Consider the following 20565-nt stretch of genomic DNA (forward strand, 5'->3'; position numbering starts at 1 on the left):
CCTTCCCCCGCTCGGGAGCAGCCGCCCCCATTAGCGGCGGGGCTTTCAAGCCTGAAGACGCGCCAAATTGCCGGTTGCTTTCATGACTGCGATCTCGAAATATTCTAGTGCCAGCTTGCTGCGTGACCCCGTGCCACGGAGGGCCACCAGACGATTTCCATGATAGAATTCCCTCTCGAAGGCGCGGGGTCCACTCCGAGCCACCCTCCAACTCGGGGGTGCGCACACACACCCCGTGCGCGCGCACACAAACACCCCCTGCACGCACGCACCCGCTACTGAGCTAAGCTGCCCTCGCGGCCTCACCCCACGCTGCGGTTCCTCTTGGAGGAAGGGAAGGAGAAGTGAGCAAAATGTCTGGTGCCTACTGTCAGCTGCAGAACTTATCTGATGGTGCATTTCCCTGCGAGGCCTCGCAGGCTACCCAGCCTCCAGGCCCCTCCAGGCACCCTGTGGCCTGCATGCGCCCTGCTCCCCATCGGGCACCACCCCTCTGGGTTTGCAGTTGCAGCCGCTGGACACCCTGTGCCTGGCTGGTACCTGGCACCTGTGAGGCTGGGGAGAGCAGGAGCTGAGGGCATGGCCTGCGTGAGGGGGTGGGAGCTATCTTCCACGCCACCAGAGCCATTCGGAAAGGTCTTACCCTCTGGTACCTCCACGTCTCATACACACCTCACAATACACAGTAACACACCACACACAGACACACCACACTCATGCTAACATGCACATTCATGCCACACTCCCCACACACACCAAGGTGCACAATGGCGTGGGTCCTCTCAACACCTGGCCACCCCCAGAACAAGCTACACGCTTCCATACACCCCCCTTCCCTTTTCTCTTTCAGCTCCCTCTCCCAGAAGCCCCTTTCCACAGGTCCTTCCAGACTCAGGATCCTCTGTGCCCCACCCCTCTGCACGAATCAACCTAGTTTTCCAGAGAACACTGTGACTTGCCCAAGGTCACACAAGAAGTGTGTGGCCGCAGAGCCTTGTGTTAGAACCCTGGCCTCGGGAGGACACCCACTCCAGCTGCTCCAAAGAGCATCCATGCATGGATTCAGTCAGCCAGGCGTCTGTTTGTTTGTTTTCCCAACAAACACTTATTACGCCCCAGGCAGGCTGCTCAGTGCTGGGGACCCAGCCATGAACAAGGCCAGCGCATGCAGCCCAGAGAAGCAGACAGATGCTAAACAAGTAATTACAAGCATGATGGATGCCACAAAGGAAAAGCAGCGAGAGCCCTGGGAGGGGACGACAGGGATTGCCAGTGCCTCCCCTGAGTGCAAGGTTTTTCAGAGGCCTGGCCCCAGTGGACCTCCAGGCCCCTGCACCAGAGTGTCCTGCTTAAAGCCGGGGTGCAGACTCAGCAGCCCTGCAGAGGGGGTGTTTCCTCCCCAGCACATGCCCAGAGAAGGGCATGTGAGGCTTGAGGACCACAACCTTAGAGGCCTGGGGGCAAGGGGCAGGGCAGTGGGGTGGGGATACATGTTTTCTAATCACCTACCATGTCTTGGGCTCATTCACCTCCTGCCAGACCTCTGAGGTAGGCAGACTTAGCCTCAGTGTCCAGATAAGCAATCCAAGGCCCAGAAAGCCCAGTGACTAGTGAGTGCACAGCACGGATTCAAAGCCAGGCCTGTCGGACCCCAGAGGGGTCCTCAGAGGGGCCCAGCTCCTGGGTGCCAGGCCACGACCCTGACGAATGGGCTTGCAGGTAAAGGGAGAATAGCCAGTGACTGATCACAAGGTGCCCCCTGGAGTTTACAATAGGGCATGTTGGTAACATGGTGATGAGTGGCTCTGACATCACAGTGAGTGGGTGTCCAGCCAGGTGCCTCCATTCTCCAGGGTGTGGCCTCAGGCCAGTCGTCTCATCTCTTTGGCCTCAGTTTCCCCAACTGGAAGATGGGTGCCCCAACCTCCTCGCCTTTTGGGTCCTCTTCCTCCCTCCTCTCCAGCCCCACTGGCCTAGCCTTCCTCAAACACCCCAGGCCCTGTCCCGGCTCAGCAGCTTTGCACATGCTGTTCCCTCTGCCTGAACACTCTTCCTCCACACAACTGCACATCTGCTCAAATGCCTTCTTTACAGAGACCTCCCTGATCATCCTGGCAGAAATCACCCCTGTACCACCCCAGATCCCCTCAACCATCCCGCCGCACCCTGGCCTTATTTTTCCCCTCTGCTTTTTTTCACTAGCTTTTGTTCCCCCCTCCCTGCATGATCCAGCTGTGGCACTTGACTGGGCCACCCAGAGTTAACACACACATAGGAGCTTGAGCCAGACCTTCCGCATCTCCATGGCTGGTGCAGACTCCTGGCAGCCAGTTGGAAGTGTGAGGGGCTGGTTCGAAGACCCCACCCCCCACCCCGCCAGGCAGACAGCAAGACATAGGCACAGCATGTCCACGGCTGTGCAAACCTACTGTCTGAGAGGGGACAGCGGACTCTGGAGAGAGGGGCCATGCACTCCCTGGGCCTCCTCCCTGAACACCCTGGGACTGGCAGGCAGTGGGAAACCAGGCCCAGGCTTGGCAGGGCCTGCAGGGGCTCTGCGCCGAGGGCCAAGGCCCTGCCAACCTCACTGCCCCAAACAGCGACCAATTGTCCCAGCGGCGCCCGAGTTCCCCGACAACCTCCCAGCAGCCACTCTCTCACAGGGACACCCGCTCTCAAAGGGGTCGGCAGCCGGGCTGCTTCCGGCCGCGACCACAACCAGGGAGGGCTGGACGGGCATGGTGGTCCCAGCTGCCCAGGAGGCCCGGGGACTTCCGAGGCCTGCTGGGAGCTTGCAGCCTGGTGCTTGGTGAGGAGCAGGCGAGGACAGATCGCCTGGGCATTTGTATGCAGGTGCGGGCCTACGACCATGAGGCGGAATCCATCAGCAGGAAGCACTCGGGAGAGCGGCCCGCGGAAGACTAACTGCTGCAGGCGGAGGGAGCAGCCGCTCTGCCTGCCAGGTATATGGGCCTCAGGCCTGCTCCAAACGGATTCATCCCACCTCGGACAGGGAGGTGGGCTCTGTGGGGCCTCCATTTCCCAGAAGAGGAATTGGGCCACAGAGGAGAAGCTGCTTGCCTGGAAGAGGGAACTGGGAGGTGAACTCAGGCCTCGGGGCAGGGCCTTGACCACTCTGCTACATCCTAAACCTCCCCTGAGGGGTGAGGAGGGGCTGGTCACCAAGAGTCAGTTTCCCATGACACAGTCTCATTACTGTGACTGTGCAGAGCAGCCAGTCTGAGTCCGGCTGCAGCCCACTTACATCAGAATGGGATGCTGGGAGCTTTCTAGAAAGCTCAGTTCCCCACCGACCCCAGATCTGCTGGGGTTGGCTAACATGCCTTTTTCATCCCATCCTAGTGGATTCTGAAACACCCCTGAGCTTGAGAACGACTATTTTAGAGACAACCCTGACCTAGACAGAACTGGCTTTTAATTTGTCAGGCGAATAGACCTTCAGAAAAGCAGCCTAGGTCAGATCTGGAGTTGGCAATGAAAATGACTGTTGATTGAGCATTTACTATGTGCAAGGTCTTCTAAGCACTTTTCTTTCTCAGCACATGCTCATTTCTTTCTCAACACAACTCTATAAAGGAGGTAATACTTCCCTCCACTTTATAGATGAGAAAACTGAGGTCCAGGGAGCTTAATTTCCCTTGTACAAAGTTGCACAGCTAGAAAATGGCAAAGCCAGGATTCAAATCCAGGTGGGGGTTCTCTGCCCTCTTACTGTTCCCACCCCACCTCATCCTGGGCTCAGAGTATGGTGGAAAAGGAACAGCAGGCACAAGTTATAAAATTCATAGGAGCATGCACTCAGGAAGGGGCATGCATGGAAAGTACAAGAAGGGGACCCCTAACCCAGAAAAGGGAGCTTGTGGGAAAAGCCTTCTTAGAGGAGGCCTTGTGGGAAAAGCCTTCTTAGAGGAGGCCCTTCAGAGGTGGACTTTGACAGATGAGTAGGAGTTTTCTAGGGAGGTGTGGTGAGAATGGCACCTTTGGCAGACGGAAGTGAATGCACGAAGATGTGGGGGTTCAGAGAAGCACCATGTGACAGCCACATGGAGGTGGGGGAGAACTTAGTGACTTAGAGGCCCTGGTGAAGTCCTGGCTGAGGAGTTAGACTACACCCCAAGGACAAGAGGTGTCATTGAAGGGTGGAGGACAGGGTCTTTGCATTGGGAAAGCCTGACCTGGGACATGGCAGGGCTGGACTGAAGTGGAGAGACTGGAGGCAGGGAGACCCAACGTTCAGGGAGGCAGGTGGGGCACAGCAGGGGCAGCAACCAGGAGGAGCACTCTACTTTGGAATGACCAGATAGGACTAGGGTGGTGGCTGCAGAGAAGGAGGCAGAGGGAGGCAAGCCGAGGGGGTTTGTGAACATTCTGGAAACTGAGAAGGCAAAGGCACCCGGGAACAGGAACAGGTGATGCTGAACCTGTGGGTCACCCAGGAGGGGGATCCAGGAGAAAATGGGGGATCCTTGGGTGGGAGCCATGGAGTGGGCGGGCCTTCGAGGGTGGAGCTGGGGGAGGGTGCTTGCCTAGAGGAAGTCAGGACAGAGGCTCCTTTGCATCAGCTTCTCGTGTCCCGGCGCCCGGCCTTTGCCATGGCAGGTGCCCGCTTTCCTGAGCCAACCTGTCTTCTGCACACCATCACACCCCTCCTGTCTCCTCAATGGTGGGTGAGGGAGGGGCCGTCCTCCTGCTGTTCTCTGGGGGAGGCCCACCTTCTCTCTGGATGACCCTAGCCCCTGCCAAGGGCCCTGTATGTGCTCGAGGTACTCAACGTGGACTAGGCCAGGCACGCTTTGGTGCTGTGGGCTCCCAAGACAGAGCCTCCCAGGGGGCATGCTTTGGGGGTTCTCTTGCCCCAGCCCATGCCTACACTCACACGTCCATCTCCGTGGGCAGAGTCCCACTGACTGCAGTGTGGCTGTGAGCAGACTGCCAGCCTCTTCATCTTCTTTATCTGCAGATAGAATGGCTGATATGGAGCAATTAGAGAAATGGGGTCTATGCAGGGCCACACAGACAAAGCCCTTAGGAAGTGAATGGGGAGTAGGTTCAAGTTCCGGGGTGCAGGTGCAGACCCCACCCAGATCTGCCACTTGAGGGCTGCATGGCTGTGGCTGTGCCTTTCAAGCCTGCTCGGTGAGGATCACAACTGTATGTAATCATGTGAAGATGAAATATGCAAAATGCTGTACACAGCAGGCCTCACGCACAGCTGCAGATGACAATTGGGGCCACGCCATCTATGCTCCGTGGAGCACCTCTGACCTGTCCTTCCAGGACCAGGGCCCCACAGGGACCACTGGGGGCATGGGGGGCATGTGCCCGGCTGGGGCCCCAGCCTCAGCTGGAGCCTGGTGCGGGAGGCCTGTGGGCTGGATCGCAGGGAGATGTGCGCTGTAGAGCTGGTGCTGGCAATGCAAGGTATTTGCATCCGATAATGGGTAAAGTGTCTTGTTATTCCATTAACTTGTGTAGCAACGGCTGCAGCAGAGGGAAGGAGCTTTGGAAACCCACAGGTTGGGCAGGGGAGAGATCGCTGACCACCAGCCGGCTGGGGGCTTCCTGGGGGCTCAGTAGCTTCGACTGGAGCTGCAGGGGGGTGACCTTTGGGGGTGGGGGGAGTTGGGTTCGTCTAGACACTCAGCCCCCCCACCTCAGACAGGAACCCTGTTGGGGATAAAATCAAGACGCACATACCCCTTGGCACCACCAGAGCCAGTGCCACCCCTCTATCTCCCTCATCCTCCAATTGGGCTCCAAGTTCCTGGGGCTCAGGGGCTCTGACCTTGGCCTTATTTTTCAGCCTCTTGAATAAAAGTGTAGGTGCTTGGGTCAGCTGGGGCAGGGGCTTGGATGCCAACTCCACCCTTTACAAGATAAGTTGTGCAGGCACCCAGGCTTTCTATAAAATAGGTCTCTGCTGCAACATCTCAGCCATGAAGACCATGTCATCAACCCTCCAACGAGCCCCATGGAGCCTCTACAATGTGCCAGACTCTTCCTAGGAACTGGAGACCAGCAGGGAACAGCATGGACTAAGACCTGCTCTGATGAGGCTTGCATTCCAGGTGGGGGGAGGGACATGTAAATCAATAAGAAAAATACCGGAAGGTGATGAGTGTGGTAAGATTGGAAATGGGCTAACGAGGACTGGTGTGGGGAGGAGGGCGCTTTTAAAGAGAGTTGAGGGAGGGAAGTCCGCTCTGAGGAGTACCACTGTTGAATGACTGATTGAATGTATCCTTTAAAGTCAGTTCAGGCGACACTAGCAGTCATGGAAGGAGGCCAGTGTCGCTGAAGCGTGGGCAGTGAGGACGGTGGACCTCAGGGTGGACAGGAGAAAAGGACCAGCCATGCAGATTCTGGAGTGATCAGATTTCCATGGCTACGTGCTGGGATCAGGGCGGTGCACAGGAGCTGGCTGGGGCTCGTACAGCTGTGGACGTGAGAGCAGGTGGTTGACACGGTAGTGCGGTGGGAGGTAGGAAGAGACCAGACCCGGCTGGGCTTTAAAGGTACTGCCCACGGGACCTGAGGGTGATGGAAGGGAATGAGGATGACAAGGACCTAGTGAGAGTGTATTTGTAGGGCACCTTGCACAGAGTGAGTGCTTGGTCAGTACTACCCGTCGGGAAAGTACAGCGCCCGCCACCCAGCACGGGCCCCTAGAGGGAGTGGCCCTGCAGCTCATGCCGCAGAGTGGTGTTCAGGTCTCAGACTCCTGGCTTGGGCCAAGTAACCTCTGAGGGGAGGACAGAAGACTCTCCATGTGGGAAGGGGGCCAGGCAGCCGTGTCGCCTGACCTGTGCAGTGACAGTATGAGCATCGGGGCAGGGACTCACCCAAGATCACTGGGTTTGTCAGGGCAGAGTGAGAAGCAGAAGCCAGGTCTCCTGACCCTGGAAAATCCCCTCAGGGAGCCCCCCAGTCTGAGATTCCCAGGCATGAGGGCCTTCCCCCAGCATCCACTGAGAATGAGCCCTGAAGTCTGTTTCCTGCCCCTCCTCTGGATTCCAGGGCTTCGGAAGCAGAGTCCAGCCTTTGTGCCTGCTGTTCCCTCTTCCCGAAGCTCCCCGTGACTGCTACACATCTCTCGGCTCCCTTCACCATCTCACCCCAGCAGTTCCACAGAGGCTGCCCTCAGAGCTGACCCAGGGCCTTCCCAGAGCAGGGCAGCAGTTCAGGCTACCCCTGGGGCCAGGTCGTTACCATCGCCTCATCTCCGTCCACAGCCAACTGAAAGGACTCCCAGCCTCGTGCCAAGAGAGACTAGCATGGCTGCCAGAGCCTGGTCCGTGGCACCATGGGTCGCACATGGACTGGCCCTGGCTGCTGGTGGCCAAACCACACAGGATAGAACCACCTTTCCTGCTGGGACACAGCCAGGGCGGAATCCCCCTTTCTTCCTCCTCACCAATTTGGATATGAGTCAGGGCAGTTCTCACGAATGGCTTTCCTCTCTTCCTCCTCCCCTGCCACGAGGGCACGAGCAGGCAGGCGCAGTCTACACCGCAGGGGAAGAGAGGTGGAGCTGGTTGGAGCCTGCCCCACCTGCCTCTGGCTGGGTGAGGTCACCAGGATCCTCCAGCCAGCAAGCATGCTTCCTCTCTTCCTGAGGGTCCAGGCTCACGCTGGCCCCAGACTCAGGGTTAGGCTCTACACTTAACCCCAAAGCAGCCCCTGCCTCACTCGGGGCCAAGTTCAGATGAGAGGCAATCAGGGACTTAAGTGGCTGCCGAGAAGGCCAGCCACCCGGTTATTAAATATTAAGTGGCAAGAGCTGGGAACGTATAATTGCAAACGAGACTCTGAAGCAGATGTTGCTAACAGCTTGGACCGGCGCTTACAGTTGGGACCAACAGGGGATTTCAAGTCACCAAGCCAGGCTGCTGGCAACTGCCCTGCTTTTGCTAGGCGTCTGCTGGGTGCCAGGCCCTGAACCGGATGCCACAGGCAGCAACAATGACCAGACATGGTCCCAGCGTCAAGAGGTTTCCCCATCTGGTGAAGAAGACAAAGCAAAGGCGCCACAGGTAATCCTAGGGGTGGTGTGGGCCTGGGAAATACCTGAAAGGGGTTGCGGAGTTAAGCTTTCAGAGGAGAAATTAGCTGACTTGGAAGGATACATTCAATCAGTCGGTCATGTGACAAACATTTGTTCAATACCTACTGTGTGCCAAAGGCTGTAGATGCTGGGAAATAAAGAATCAATTTATTTAAGTAAGTATTTAATTAAGTCAAACGTTTCCTTTCAAGGCACTCATGATGGAGTGAGAGCTCACGTTCCATGGATGAACAAGGGCTTGCACCATGATGAAAGGGCAAAGAGGAAAAAGTCAGTGCACAGGTTCGGAGGCATGGGGGCGGGAGGGAGGAGATTCAAGGTGAGTCGGGAGTTCAGTGGACTGTGTGGGGGAGGGAGGATGGGACGGCTAGTTGCCAGAGCCCGACAAGCTACCACATTACAGAGTCTGGAGGACATCACAGATCAGTACAGTGACCTCCCTCAGGGACAGTCCATGGCTCCCAGGATCCCTGGGAGAGGACATAGTCTGGTCTTTTAAGTCGCTGTCCTGAGAAGCAATAAGATGAATGAGACACCACCGTGGACATTCTGATGAGTGTGGCTGCCTGGCTGGCCGCCCACCCCCACCCCAAGCCGAATTCTTGAGCCTCCACTGCGGGAGGCTGGAAGGAGCCCCGCCCTGCCCTGGCTCTCCTCACACCTACAGCCCTTGCTACCCAGCTCCTGGGCTGCTGAAAATGTATCCTGGAAACACAGGCGCCTTTTGTCTCACTCAGTCCCCGCAGAAGGTTGTGGGGGGTGGAGCGGGGAGTAATATGAGACCCCTGGGCATTCAGGCAACAAGTCCTTGACCAGCAAGGGAAGATTCCAGTTCAGCATTTGCAAGAATGCCCCAACTGGCTGGACCTCTCCCTCTGCCGAGAGGCACCCAGAACCTGAGGGGTGAACTGGATGAACTTTCAAGGTCATTTCCTGGCCCTGATTCTGCACAGAGAAAAGTGAGAGAAGAGGAAGGCAAAGGAGAGCCGCCTTTAAGATGCTAAGATCTGGGGGTCAGAGTCCTTGAATAGGTTCTATTCTCAAATTGCAGGAGAAGGCGATTCTAGCTGTCCACAGGTCTAAGATCCTAGAATCCCATGACTCTGAGACTCTGACTTGATCAAGGGAAGGGGACACCATCGCTGTCACCTCCTCTTAATAAAACCCGTGCCTTGGAGAGAACCCACAGCCGTGACTCCGAAGCCGAGCAGGCTTGTTTCAACCCTTTCTGCCTTTAGATTGTCTTCTCGCTCTCCTGTGTCTGCTCAGCTGCACACCCCTCTCCACAGTCCCTCCTCCCAGCCTGGCAGCCACACATTTGCCATCTGCATATAACCCAATGATTAGCACCAAGAGCCCGGAGAGGAGGGGTGTGGAAACCTTGCCGCCTGCCAGTCAGACGGCCTTAAGTCGACCAGGCTGCAAGGAGTCACCCAGCTCCCTGAAAGGCTAAGCAGGGGAGGCAGACACACTCTGCAGACTCAGGCACACACACACACAGTGAGACACACAAAGGAGGGCCCCAGGCACACAGACACACAAAGACACAGAGAGATGCTCACGCATGCACAGAAACTGCAGACAGCGCACACTCACACGTGAGCAGCACTCACACACATGCAAACAAGCCAGACAGACAGAGACGGACACACAATCCCACAGAGACATACATCTGGACACGCAGACACGCAGAAACGTGGAGAAAGACATGCATGGCACACATGGATACTTGCAGCTTGACACAGGCATAGACTCACGCACACACACACCCCCATGGAGACACAGCCACACAAAGAAACACACAGTGCATGCACACACATATGTACAAACACGTGCAAACAAACCCAAACAGATAGATACAGGCTCAGAGTCGCACAGACTAACACACTCCTGGGGGGAAAACAGCACCACGCTATGGTCATGCCCTCCAAACGAGAGTTGTCAGAGTCACCCTCCCTGTCCCCTCTCCCATGCCCACTCATTCACAGGACATTGTTTGGGGCCTGCCAGCACACAGCCTGGTACTGGGCCCCTGGGAGGGCCAGGACACTGTGGAGTGAGGGGAAGAGCAACTCTGTTGGCCTGATGAGCTCACAGGCATCTAGAACACAGAAGGGCGCTGGGTTCGGAAAACCATCCCCAGCACGATGCAAAATGGATCGCGCAGGGAGGCAGTGAGTTCCCCACCACTGGAGGCAATCCTATCCCACCAAGGGTTTGTGCATCATAGGGGAGACTGGGTCCTGGGGGAACTGAAGGCCTGTAAAATCCCTTCCAGCCCTGTCTTCAAACATTTTTCTGTATCACATTCCCTATTAGTAAAAACATCTTAAACGTACACCCCCAATGCATGTGTACTTGCTTATTTACGAGTGTACGGTATATTTCTTTATATACTTCAGAGAACATACACAAAAATAGAAAACTTGGAATAATGAGGGAAAAAATGCAGATCACTACCTTAAAGAACAGGTAGGATTGGAGGGCGAGTGACAAACACCGTTTACCAAGCACCACCCGTGCGCTGGGCTTTTGATAGATATGACTCCTTTGAATCTTCAAAATAGCCCTGTAAAGAGACAATCTTGTTTTTTTCCATTTTGCAGATGAGAGACAGCATGACGGACAGGCAGAGTGCTTGATCCGAAGTCCTACAAGCTGTAGTGGGCAGGGCTGGAATTTGGACCCAAGCGCACTGGCCCAGAGCCCACTGTCCACCCTAACACTTCCGTATCACACAAGGAAGGGGGCGAGCCTTGCTTGGAGTCAGGGAAAGGCCCATCAGGGTTTTGTAGGTAACACTTGCGAGGCGGGGGTCCTCAAGCTGGGCGGAGGGGCTGCACGGGTTGTCAGGAGCCTTGAGTGACAGCCTCGGGCCCAGCAGCAGACACGAATCGCAGACCACAGGCCTGTCTGGGCTAGACTCAGCCATTCCTTCCCCTTAAATCTGAGCAGCTCAAAGTGCATTCCAGGGGCCAGCAGCTTCCACCTCACCTGGGAGTTTGTTAGAAATGCAGATTCTTAGCCAGGCTCGGTGGCTCAGCCGGTAATCCCGCCTCTTTGGGAGGCTGAGGTGAGTGGATTGCCTGAGCCCTGCGGGTTCTAGACCCGCCTGGGCAGCGAGACCTCATCTCTACAATAAAATCACAAAATCAGCCGGACGTGGTAGCAAATGCCTGTAATTCCAGCTACTCAGAAGGCTGAGGCGGAAGGATCACCGGAGCCCAGCAGGTCGAGGCTGCGGTGGCCGGGAGTGGCCACTGCACTCCAGTCTGGGCGACAGAGTGAGACTCCAACTCAAAAAAAAAAAGAAATGCAGATTCTTGGCCCCACTCAGACAGACCATGTCAGAATCTGCACTGAACAAGAATCAAGTCTGAGAAGTCCCGACATACTCACGCTTATCTGTTCTGTGACCCTATCCCATGCAGATGGGGGGTGCAAGCCCAACCTTGGTCATTCTTGGGGCTCCCTCCTCTCCAGAGCCTGCCCGATTCCAGGGCATCAGAGAGTCCCCGAGCGCTTTGAGGCGTCTTCCAAGAATCTGTCTGCATGGCTCCATCCCCTTCGAGCCTTTTCTGGCCTGTGAGGCCCTGCAGACCCAGGCCTGCCTCCTCTCCAACCTCAACGCCCCTCTCACTCCTGACTAGTTCCGGGTCGCCCTTCAAGTTGCCCCCAAAGGGTCTCTGCACTGGCTGTTCCTTTCACCGGGTGTTCCTGTGACTCCCCCACACAGCCCTCAGGAAACACCACTCTCTGAGCCAGACCCTCACCGTGTAGGATAGCACCCCCCAACTCAGGGTCTGTCTTCCCATCTCCCCCACTGCAATGTGAATGTGATACTGTGACAGTATCACTTCTAGCACTCAGCATAGCACCTGGCTATAGTGGGTGCTCAGAAAACATCTGCTGCCTGCATGAAGGCCAAGCCCATTGCCTCAGTTCAGGGGACCCTCCTGGCTCTGCAGCCTTGTGGTGCAGTGGGGCCTTCAGTGAGGACAGAGGCCTTGAGACCCAGGCCTAGCTCCCTGGGACCACCATGAGGCCTGCCCTGAGGCCTGACCCCTCCCCAGGTCTGCTGGGTGGGGGCAGACGCCTGCCAACCTGATACCCCCAGTTACTCTCCCTCTTCCCAGCCTTTCCCAATCCTTCCTGGGACTCTTCTCAGTTTTGGACTTCACTGGAGCCCTAACTTTGGGTCCTCTTCAGACTAAATCCCCACAGGACTACTGACTAAGCTCAGCTCTTTGCTTGAAGCTGGGGAGCAGGGACATTAGAGGACAACCATGGACTAATACTTCCTAACTTGACCTATCGTGCCTATGCGCAGTGAGACTTCGAGCCACCTATTTCCTTTTCTGTGCCTGTCTTATTTTTCTTTTTCTTTTTTTTTTAGTTGGAGTCTCATTCTGTTGCCCAGGCTGGAGTGCAACGGCACACTCATGGCCACTGCAGCCTCAACCTGCTGGGCTCAGGCAATCCTTCCGCCTCAGCCATTCAAGCAGCTGGACCTACCGGCACGTGACACAATGCCCGGGTAATTTTTTGATTGATTGTAGAGATAAGGTCTCGCCAAGTTGCCCAGGCTGGTCTCGGACGCCTGGGCTCAGGCAATCCTCTCGCCTCTGGGACCACCATGAGGCCTGTTGGGATTACAGGCATGAGCCACCATGCCCGGTCCAGTCTTATTTTTCTATGGGGGCAGTTGCCTGCTCTGTTCAAGAAGGAATGATCTTAGTGAAAAAGGAAGCTATAATGGTGGAATTTCAGGTGCAAATCAGCTCAGTGCTATGGATGCTGGAGGACTAGGGGGTGGATTGGGAGAAAGGGGGACGACTAAGGGATTTGGTATCAAAATAGCTGGGGTCCATGGCCTTGCTTTGCTACTAACCCAGGATATCGCCCAGGCAGAGCCTCTGCTTGCCCATCCGTACGGTGGATATAGCATGGCTATGAGGCTCCCACGAGGTAACAGGCCAAAGAGCTCTGGAAATGAGCTGGGGGTGGGGGACTGCCCAGCCTGCTTTTCTCCTTGCTCCAGCGGCAGCATGGAGGCGGCATGGCCACCTGCTACCCAAAGGCCACGTCCCAGCTCACCAGAAGCCACCGGAGAAAGTGGCATGTGCTGCCTGGGCTTTCCCTGAGAGCCAAGCCGGATCCTGCCCAGGACGGACACTTCCTCTCTCGGGAATGGGAATAAGGCCAACTGCCGTCTCGGCCTCCCTGCCTGGGAAGGCGGCTGGGAGTTCCATGAGGACACCTGTTTCTCGAGGAAACCCAGGCCAAGCCAGGCCCTGGAGCCAGGCCCTCAGGGCGGAGGAGCCTGAGGCCCTCGGGAGTGAGCAGTCAGCATCCTCATGGACAGAGCTGCTTCCTGCTTCTCGCTTCCTGCCCGGCTCTATCTTTCACTCCATCAGCCACTATTTCCTGAGGCCCTACTCCGTGTCACCACCACTCCAGGTGCTGGGGACAGAGGCAACAGCCCTGCACAGACTCAGACTTGACTGAGAAAGAGCTGTGGTAACCCACCATATAGAACATCGATAAGCTGCCAAGAAATGAAAATGCTATCAGGAAAATAAGGGGGCAAGGGGATAGGCCATGACGGGACCTTTTCAGCTGGAGTGCTCAGGACAGGCTTCTCTGAGGCAACGTTTGGACAGACACAAAGCAAGAGTTGGAGCCTGCTAGGCAACTTGCTGGGGAAGAGGGCTCCAGGCACAGGGAACAGCATGCGCAAAGGCCCTGGGGCGAGTGCCTGCTGGGCACATTCAAGGAATCCTGAGGCGAGTCTAGCAGAAGGAGCAAGCAAGGCAGGGAAAAGGGAGAGGCCAGGTCAGGGAGGGGAAAGGAAGGATTGCGTGGGCCTTGTGGGCTACACTGAGGACTTTGGGTTTTGTTCTTAGAGATGAGATGGAAGGCTACTGGGAGGTTTTGATGGAAGGTGCAACGGCAGGAGCCCAGGGAGGATGTAGGGAGGCGAGCAGGGGGTGACCGCAGAGTCTGGGTGAGAATGAAGGCGCTAGGGCCAGGGTGACGCTGGTGGGAAGGAGAGGTCAGGTTCTGGGTTATTCTGAAGGTGGAGCCCAGAGGACTGTGAGAGGGAGGAAGAGTCAAGTCAAGGAGGCCACTGAGGGGTCTTGTCCAAGAACTGCATGAGCGGAGCTGAGATGGAGAAGATGGTGTGTTGCAGGCCACAGCCACCATTCCCAGGTGCCATCGCTACTGTGGACGCTCGCCCTCGCGCCTCTGTATCCAGGTATCCTGCCTTCAGCCTGTTTTCAGGGGAGGAAACTGAGGCTCAGACCCACCCAAACCACACAGTCAGAAAGGGCAGGGCCTGGGATTAGATGCACACCTCTCAGGCTCTGAGCCTCGCTGTCCTATCAGAACTGGGGAGATTGGAGTCTCAGCTCAGCCTTGTTTCATTCCCGGGGCTGGGTACCCCAGGAGGACTTGGACATCAGCAGGCCAGCGCCTCGGTGGTGATGGAGACCCAGAGCGGGCACTGCCGGCATCCCAAGCCCACAATAGAGCAGAGGTCAGAACATGCAGCGGTCAGGAGCAGGCATCCTCGATTTAGAGCCTCGTGGAACTTTGAATGGCACACTCAAGCCAGGTGCTCTTGGACAAACCACTTCAGCTCTCTACGCCTCAGTTTTCTCATCTGAGAAATGGAAATAAGCATGCATTCATGTGAGAGATCACAGGCAGGAGTCATGAGAGAATCCACTGAAACTCTTCAGGCCTGGGCTTCACAAGTGCTGTGTCTAGTACTAATAAGCAGAGCCAGCACTCGAACTCAGGCCTCACAATGCATGTTGAGGCCATGAGCTCTGTGTGCTTGCATCACCACGAGGAGGAAACACCCACCCAGAGGAGTAAGGGAGGGCTCAGCCCGGCACAGCTGGGCTCGGCTCAGGGTGGAGCCAGATCTCAAAGCCTGGGAACAGTGTTCAGGGCCTGACAGGGCGGTCCCACCCCTGATGAGCCCGGGCGAGCTGCCTGCCTGCCTGCCTGCCCGCCGAGTTGCTTAGTCGCTGACTTCCCGGGAAAGCACTAATTACAGCGAGGCTCCCCCAGGCCCTGGCTCGGTGATCTGTCACAGCCCTTCAGCTTCGGAGCACTGGTTGCAGTCTCTGAGCGTGTGCTGTCATGCCCTCTGCCTTCCCCCTAGGGTAAGGACAGGAACCAGAGGGGTGGACGGACTGGCCAACCGGGAAACAGGGCTTGGGCTTAAAAAACGCTTTCCAGCCTATTCAGTGGTTCTCAGTGTGTGGTTTCTGGACCAGTAGCTCAGCATCACCTGGGACCTTGTTAGAAGTGCAAATGCTTAGACCTTACCTAAGGCCTACTGAATCAGATATCCTGGGGGTGGGGCCCTGGGATCCATGTTTTAACTGTCCCTCTAGGGGACGTTGACATCTGCTCAATTTGGCAAACACAGCTCTGATTCCTGAGCAGCTGTGGCTGAAGGGGAGGAGGGGGCTGTGGAGAGGTGATTATAAAGAGAGATGGGCTGAAGTACAGGTTGGGAGAGCCCTGCCTTCAAATCCAGGCTTTACCAATCCCTGGCCCTGTGATCTTGGGCACACCCAGTATTTTAACCAGTACATATTTATTGGCAACCTACTGTTTACTGTTGAAGGCTCTAGGGCTACAGCTCTGGGACAAAACAATGGCAACAGCCGACATCATTCACTCATTTAACCCTTACAAGAAATCTTTTAGGGCCTGGCATGATGGCTCACATCTGTAATCCCAGCACTTTGAGAGGCGTGTAGTGGTTTATGCCTGTAATCCCAGCATGTTGGGAGGCAGAGAAGAAAGGATTGCTTGAGTCCAGGGGTTTGAGACCAGCCTGGGCAACTTGGTGAGATGTCATCTCTACAATAAATTAAAAAAATTAGCTGGGCGTGGTGAGCCATGCCTATAGTTCCAGTTACTTGGAAAGCTGAGGCGGAAGGATCACCTGAGCCCAGCAGGTCGAGACGGAAGGATCACCTGCACTCCAGCCTGGATGACAGAGTGAGACGCCAACTCAGAAAAAAAAAAAGAAAAAGAAAAAGAAATATTTTCGGTATGGTTAGATCATTACCCCATCTGGGCAAGTGAGGCTCACATCATCATAGTGTTGTGAACCACGCTGGTCTGAGAGAGTGCTGGAGTTTGAGCTACTGAGCTGGACTGACCTGTAGCTAGTTAGAGCGACAGGCAAAATGCTGTGAAGATGCCCAGTACTGGCAGGTCACTGTCACACTACAAAGATAAAGTAGGGTTAGGGGTCGGAGGTTAGGGTTAGGGTTAGGGTTAGGGTTAGGGCAGAGGTAGGGGTAGTTAATTGAGAGAGGTCCAACTAAGGTCTCTCTCGAGGTGGCCAGTGAGCAGAAGCCTCGCAAAGTCTCAGCTTCCTCCTTTGTAAAACGAGGGAATTACAAACACCTCTCCCAGGTTTGGCCTGAACACATCACAAGCACCAGCCTCTGAAGGACAGTAGATGCTGAACAGATGGGAACTGTTATCTCTTGGAGAACCCAATTCAAATCCTTACCAGATAAGGCATCCACCAGCTAGGTGTTCAAAACAAGTCACTCATTCCTCCGAGAGCCTCCGTTTCCATTGCTATAAAACGGGAATGCTGATAGCCACCCTGAGAGGGTGGCTGTTGTAAGCCCTAAACCCAGCCCACGTGAGGGTCTCAAGAAGGTCCCTCCCAATGGCCATGTCCCCACCCCTGCTGGCTCGCCACCCTGGTCAGCAGCTTCTCTCCGGGCACTTGGTTCCCCGGTCCAGGCTGCCCAGGAGTCCGTGCTGTTTTTATTTTTATTGTTTCTGGCTCCACAACCGAGGCCTCTAATTCCAAATGTCTCTCCTTGCCCAGAAAAATAGGTCGCTGGCAGCTCCAGCCTCCTGACAGGCCCCACACAAAGGCCGCCTGGCGGGCCTGCCTGCTGACGCCAGGCCAGGGTTACGGGAAGTGGGGAGTGACATGGGCAGGGCTCGAGCCCACAGGGCTTGAGCCCACAGAGCCGGGGCCAGGCAGGTAGCAGCGTGCCCCACAAAGTGGCCCTGGTCAAGTCACGTTCTGTCCTGGGCTTGTCTTCTCGCCTTCGGGAACTGAGGAGGTGCTGAGTTTTCAGTGAGAAGACGTATGCGGAAGGGCCTGACACACACGAGGGCGCCACTGCTCACCGCAGAGGCAAGACTCCGTCTAGTCTCGCCATGGCCGCCTCAGCATCCTCATGCTATTGACCCCTCATGTCAGGGCTATCCTTGTTATCTTATGTCACAGATGAAGAGATAGGCTCAAAAAAGGGGGGATTTTTGCCCATGTTGCATAAGTCAGATTGGCTAAGCCCTAGCTTCGAAGCCCCTCTCCAGCTCATTCAAGTCTTCTTTCTGGGAACCTTTGACAGGGAAGGGATGTGATCTGATGGATACAGGAGGGTACCCTGGGCTGCAGAGTAAGGAACAGACAGGAGGGACACGATGGAAACGGGGCACCCAGATGAGAGGTGCCTGGAAGTGGCTTGGCTCTGAATGTGGCGGAAACGCCTAGCCAGCAGGATCTGTGGACAGACTGCCCTCTAGGAGTAAAAAGGGAAGAATCAGGGAGCTGCCTCTCACTTCCCATCCCACCTCCTCTGGGAGACCTTCCCTGATTAATCCATTTTCAAAATTGCACCCATTCCTCTCATGGGCATTCCTGGGCCCCTCCCCTGCTTTATTCCCCCCACCCCGTGACACCCCTCTCATCTGACTAAAGATTTTACCCATTGATTTTTTTCTCTCCCCCGCCTCCCCATTAGAATGTCAGCTCCTTGAGGGCAGGGATTTTTGTCTTTTTTTTTTTTTCAACTTCCACATCCCCAGTGCCTGGCACATTATAGATGCTTAGTAAAATACTGTTGCATGCGTGAATGAATACGTATGAAGGTAGTTTGATTTTAATGCAGGGCAGCCCAGACCACCTGCTATGGGGTGGACGATTCATGTCCATGATGTGTCAAAATTTCTCTATGTGACCTCAGGTGTCCTCCACCTCAGTTTACGCATCTGCCCGTTGGTTTTCATGCCCTCTTATCCTGGAGGTTAGCCAAGGGTGATTTTTTATGAGGACAAAAAACAAGGCTCAGGGTCCCCTTCAGGGGAAGCCAGGATGAAAACGCTCCTGTGTAGGGAGCCCTGCTGAGAGTCTTTGCCAAAGGTGCTGTGTATAAATAGCAGGTGGTTCAATTATTATCCTTCCCTAATCCCCAGGTTCCTAATCCCAGGCAGGTCTGTGTGGGTGTCTTGAGAACAGTGAACAGCCTTCTGGAAGCCCAGGACAGGAGCTGCCTCTTCTCTGATCTCATCAGCAGCCCCTAGACCCCCACTCCCACCAGACGGATTCTGGTGGTGGGTTTTCCCAGAAGACTTACAGTCCCCCTCATGGAGCCTGAAGAGCCGGAGGCACTCCCTGCTCCCCCCCCCCACCGCTTGGACACTAGGATGGCTGGAACAATCCCCTTCCTCACTGGTGCTCGATTCCACGCCCCCCTCTTATAAGTCAGACTATGGCTTTCCTCTGCTGAAAGCCCTCCAGTGGTTTCCTATCTGCACAATGAACACAGGTCTTTCACCTGGGTCTTCCAGGCTACCCAGCTATCTCAAGCCCTTTCATCTCCAGTCAAGCTGGCCTGTTCTTGGGCTCTTGATCAGTGATGGTCCCTTATTCTGGAACACCCTTCTCCCCAACTCTCAGCCTTGCTGTCCCTTCTTGGGCTGAGCTCTCTGCTTCTTAAGGAAGCCCTACCTGGCCCCTGTCTAAATGCACTCACCTCTCTCTTTCAGCTCAACCTTCTGCTGTTCACTAATTACATTCTACTTGCCTACTTATCTTACCCCCCTGCTAGAATGTCCATTCCTCATGGACAGGGACTTCCAGGGGTCACCATTGTTTGCTCTCCCCCCCCAGCCAGAGAAATGAAAATTCCTTTGCACTTCAAACGCTGCCCAGAACCCTGTGGATTCCCAAGGACTGTTGTCAAACACTTCACTTATTTATTAAACGCTTATGTTGCACTTGGTATGTGCTGGACTCTTTGGAAAGTGTTGTACAAATATTAATTCATCTAATCCTCACAATAGCCTTTTTAGGCTGATACCCATGTTGGCCTCATTTCAGATGAGGAAGCTGCAGCACAGAAGTGATGAGGCATTTTCCAAGTTCCAAGTGCACACAGCTAGTAACAGGTGGCAGGTGGATTGGAACCCAGTGGGTTTGGCTTGTGTTTTCAAGAGGGACTCCAGGTGTTTCTGTCTTAGCACAACAGCAGGACAATCAGGAGGCTAGGGTGGGAGGTCACTATGCACAGCTCTTTTTTTTGAGTCAGAGTCTCGCTCTGTCACTCAGTCTGGAGTGTAATGGCACACTCATGGCCACCGCAGACTTGACCCACTGAGCTCAAGTGATCTTTCTGCTTTTCAAGTAGCTAGAACCACAGGCATGCGCCATCATGCCTGGCTAATTTTTTATTTATTGTAGAGATGAGGTCTCGCCAAGTTGCCCGGGCGGGTCTCAAACCCCTGGGCTCAGGCAATCCTCTCTTCTCTGCCTCCCAACGTGCTAGAATTACAGGCATGAGCCAGTACACGCCCAGAGATGCACAGCTCTTTAGCATGGGAATCGGGAATGCAAATCTTGTTTCTAGCCCAAGTCTTGCTGTGTGGCTTTAAGCAAGCCTGCTCCCTCTCTGGGCCTCAACTCTCCTGTCCATTAACAGGGTCAAACCTTCTCCCACCTTGCTTGGTTTGTTCCCTCTTAACCGCCACCGTGTGAGGCTGAATTCCCTCCAATTAACAGCGGGTCTTGAACTCCTGTTCCTCCCCACAGCCCAACCTTCTCTTGCCAGATGACCACTGTCACTCCCCATCACCGTCCTGGCTGCCACTGAGAACGCAGCGTTCCCTCAAGAAAAAAACAAAACAAAAACACAAAACAGGGCTCGGTTGGTTGTCCCCTCCAACTCCAGGCCTCCTGCCCGGCCTCTCCTCTCCCTCCTCTTCCTCACGGCCAGGCATTTTCCCGGAGCTGAAGTCCCTCCCCCCCCCCACACCCCTGCCTGGGCCTTCCCCGCCCACCTGATAGACGGGCATCTGGCCAGAGGGCTCCCGCCCCCTGGGCAGTCGGCCCCCTACGCCCCCCTTCTTGCTCCCTCTCCTGCCTGCGCCTCTTTTCCAGGCGGCACTGAAGTCCTTCCTACACACACGCTATTTTTGTACCAGCACTCTCTTCTTCCTCTCCCCTTCCCCCTACATTCACTTACTTCCTGCTTTCCTTCACCTCGGCCCCGCTCAGAAACAATCGGCCCCTCTGGCCCGCGCCCATCCTCAAGAGGGGCCTTCAGCTTTGGGGCTCGGGGCAGGGCCGCTGGGGGGGGGCAAAAGGCAGGCACCCCCCGCCCCCCCAGCCTGCCCCCTCCTACGCCGTCTCCAGC

This window comes from Carlito syrichta, unplaced genomic scaffold, assembly GCF_000164805.1.
Source record: "Carlito syrichta isolate Samal-C Ts95f unplaced genomic scaffold, Tarsius_syrichta-2.0.1 Scaffold304429, whole genome shotgun sequence".
Taxonomy (NCBI): Eukaryota; Metazoa; Chordata; class Mammalia; order Primates; family Tarsiidae; genus Carlito; species Carlito syrichta.